We start from the raw sequence: 4,494 nt of genomic DNA on the forward strand, positions 1-4,494 counted from the left end.
AGGTAAGACTAGTCAGAATTTTAACATGAAATGAAGTGGAAGATACTCTCAATGGTTAAAATATGGCAGTATTAAATTTTAGAAGATCAATAAGTTAGATAATTTACATCTGATAAAGATATGAACGATTTATATACGGTATAAAGATATCCCAAAATTTTGGATTTATTGTTCTGCAGGATTTTAACCACCCTTGCAAAATAATAAATCATTCTAATATTTATACTCCATGTAATACACTGAAAATAATTTGACTGTTTATAAAAATGGCTATTTTTCTGAATAATAATCATATATTGTCTGATCTTTCTGTTATTATTTCTGATAAAGAAATAAAATGTGCTCATAATTTTGAAGCTTATCATTTTATGGAGACAATTTATACTTTCAAAGAAAATCTGAGAACTTTGATTTCTATTTATCTTCTACTCTTAACAGATAGAGAATACTTATCTCTCTTTCTGAGTATTAGGTAAGCAGAAATGGACCCATTTCCTCATCTATACATTAATTGGAGAATATAAGCATTTTGTCAATTTTATTCTTTAAAACTAAAAATAATATCCATTGTCACATAAACTAGAGAAAACTTGAATGCATAAGGAATTCATTCACTGACAGCAATTTCCAAGCTCACTTACTTTGTAGAAAAACCCTCTCAATAATTCCACCTGATTACTCCTTCACAGCATACTGGAAAAGAGCACATTGGAAACTCTGGTAATCTTATGTTTTCATTATGTTTTATTATATTTTGTCACGTCCTGTGTCCTGGCTATATGACCATGGACAATCATGCATCTCTAACATAGTGCCCAGTTTCCTCCTCGGTATACTGTGGTGCTTCCATGAACTGGCCCAGGCAGAGTATTAGACACATAGGGTGTCAATTCTCTTCACCTCTTGAAGTTACTCATCCTAACTATCACTTTTTCAAATTTTCTGCCCCAGGAAATTTCTTATGATTCCTTTTTAGTTTTAGTATAAATCCTATTTACTTATTCCCTGTCTCAGATGCTGTTCTATGTTTTTTTCCTTACTATAGTATACTAATCTAATATTTTGCTATTCTCTTTAGAAATGTCAATAGAATAAGATTTCTTCTTCAATGCTCTCCATTAGTAGTATTTATAATTCTGATGAAGTATTTATTAATAATTAAAAATCCTTAATTATCATCATACATTACACTAATTAGTCGTATATGAACATATCTACATATATTGACTTTATTTTTTATTTCTTTAATTTTTTTGAGACAGAGTCTCACTCTGTCACCTGGGCTAGAGTGCCATGGCTTCACCCTAACTCACCTCAACCTCCTGGGCTCAAATGATCCTTTTGCTTCAGCCTCCTGAGTAGCTGGGACTATAGGCATGTGCCACCAAGCCCATTCAAATTTTCTATTTTTAGTAAAGACAGGGTCTCACTTTGCTCAGGCTGGTATTGAACTACTGACCTCATGTATCTTCTGCCTTGGCCTCCAAGCATGCTAGGATTATAGGTATGAGTCACCACACCCAGCCTAAACTGACCACTATGGAATGAATGCAGAGAGAAAGAATGAGAGAAGGGGGGCTAAGAGAGAGAGAGAAGTATGCCTGGAATCTATGAAAGTTGTTCCTAATCCCTCCATGTATATTTCTTTTTCTTTTTGGGGGGGAAGACAGAGTGTGATTTTGTCACTGTTGATGGAGTGCTATGGCATCATAGCTCACAGCAACCTCAAATTCTTGGATTTAAGTGATCCTCTTGCCTCAGCCTCCCAAGTAGCCGAGGCTACTGGGTTTTTTTTAGAGGTGGGGTCTCACTCCTGCTCAGGCTGGTCTCAAACTCCTGAACTCAGGCAATCCACCTGCCTTGGCTTCCCAAAGTGCTAGGGTTACAGGCATGAGCCACCACCCTGGCACACTCCATGTGTGTTCCAAGGCAGGCAGAATCTATCCCAAACCCTCTCACGGCCAGCATTAACAGAGAAGGAAAACAGTGAGTATCTCATTATATGACACTAAAAGCAGCAGATATATCCTGATGTGGACTAAAAGCCTTAACATAGGTGACAATAGAAATGCCCATGGTAGCAAGTTAAGTATGTGAATGTGTCGATCATATGAGCAGGACAAGTTCTCAGCACTGATTGGCTTTTCTAAAGTGAACAGCTGCCCTTGAAATCTGCAATTATTGTTACATAGAATGTAGAACCCATGTGGCTAAATCTTCTGACTGTGAAAAGATATTTAAAATTAAGATTTTTATGAAAAATCTATTGATAGAGAATTGGTTGTAGCTTATTCAAGTAATCACTGGCCTACTTCAGTGAAATATGTCTCTAGATGATATACAATCTGTGGCGGCTCAGGTGGTGATACATAGTTTACCAAGTGATGATGTTGGGACTTTAAAAAATATGTTGGGTTTAACAAAATCAATGATTTGTAGTTTAAGTTCCTTCTAGTATATTCTGTTTGTGTAATTCTTTATATTGTATCTAATAAATCCAATATAACTCCAAATTGACTTAAAGAAATTTACTAAGATTTTAGTTAGTAGGATCAGGAAAAACTGTACTCTTTTAAAAAAATTATTTGAGTGTTCATTCTCAAAGAATTCTTTAAACATTTAATTTTTTTTATTATTTCTGTTGATTTTTAAAGACCATCAAAATCCATCTGTGTTAGATCTGATGGGAGAAGAGTCAGTAGAGAAAGTTCATTCTGTTCCTTTTCTGTTGTTCCAGTATATTTTTGTTATGAATTTTAACAGTTGAAATATAAAACATAAAGATTTATTTTTTAAAAAGTGTGAGAACATGTGGTTAAAACATATGATGAAAATATATGGCTCTTGGATGTAGACATACACCAATCAGATAATCCAAAGAATGTATGCTATAAAAGAGCAGTTACCATGACCTAGACTAGGTTGTATTTCTAGAATAAAGATGAGAACTGGTAGATAGGAACTGTCTCACTGACAGAGGCATCAGCAAGGCAATATCAACTGTGCAATTTGGAGGAAAAAATCTGAGAATATATCATATTTTATTTAGGAGGATGACCGGCTAACAGTTACAGGCGTCCTTAAACTACATCCCGCAGGCCACAGGTGGCCCGCCTAGGACATTTATCTGGCCCACAGGGTGTTTTTGCTGCTGCTGCCTGTTCTGCTTGGCAGCCGACTCATCCCAGGTCGCAGTCCAGCCCTCCAATGCTCTGAGGGACAGTGAACTGGCCCCTGTTTAAAAAGTTTGAAGACCCCTGGAACTTTACTATCTTACTTGTAAGAAGAGTACTTTTATGGAAGAAATAAGCTGGTTTTCTTTTCTGATGAACCATGTTTAAGTAATTACTAGTAGTTACAGTCTTTCTTGAATAGCAGTGGCTGAGTACTCTTAAATAAATGTTATTGATTTGTGAGTCCGTCTCTGCTTTGTAGATTCCGGAATCACCTATTGAGAGGGGCCAATGGCCCAGCTTCTCATAACTTCTTGGATTATGTTTTCACTATTAGCTTTAGTGATTAACCAAGAACTCAATGATTGAGTATAATAAGTAATTAAATGCTCAGTTTTTAGCTGAAATTAAAACCAGAGGGAGGGAAGTAATTAAATAGAACTTTGATTTTTGCCAATTTGTTATCTGATCTGAAAAGTACTAAAAAGCATGGAAAGAGAATGATGGTTACAGAATTCACAATGAAAATTCTCACTACTCACTTTACCCTGCAATTCATTCCTTTTATATTTCTGTTCTCTTGATTCTCTTTGCCTTAAATCATTTGCCTTAAATCATTAAGGATACTTTAAAGGGAGCATGGAAAGTAGGTGAGCACATTTGTTTACCTAATAGGTTGCATTGTTGAGTTGGCAAATATTTGAATTGCTTTCCTGGTATTGTGTAAAATTGGAGCTTACTAATAATAATGATCAGTTAGTTCTAATGTCTATTATATAGTGGAAGAAGAATCTGTGTGACTTGGTGCTAAATTCTGAAGAGAATCAGGTAACACAGACCCCTATGTAAAGGAGTTGATATGGCCACCAATCGTACTGTGACAGTGCTCTCCTTAAGATGCCATAGACCCTGTGCTTCTGTACATTTTCTACTTTTCCTTAGTTTTGAGTGCTTCATTGATTAGACCTCTACTTGGCCTCCTCCTTTTTGGGTCTGGTAAAATTTGTTTCAATTGTTGACTGCATTTGCAGTGGTCTTAGTGGCAACATTAATACTGTATAAATATTTGAAATTTTATATTCCTAACCAAACCATAAACATACATGTGGGTAAAATAGTTGAGCTTACATGAATAAAATAAGTATTTATTCTAATATGGTGATCACAAAATGTAGAATCTAAGTGGATGAGGAGGTAGGACAGGAATGCTGGGAGTAATAAAGTGGTAGGAGGCTCGGCGCCTATAGCTCAACCGGCTAAGGCGCCAGCCATGTACACCTAAGGTGGCGGGTTCGAATCCCCAGCCCGGACCCGCCAAACA

The sequence above is a fragment of the Otolemur garnettii genome, unplaced genomic scaffold, assembly GCF_000181295.1.
Source record: "Otolemur garnettii isolate 467f Iridium unplaced genomic scaffold, OtoGar3 scaffold00001, whole genome shotgun sequence".
In the NCBI taxonomy this organism is placed as follows: Eukaryota; Metazoa; Chordata; class Mammalia; order Primates; family Galagidae; genus Otolemur; species Otolemur garnettii.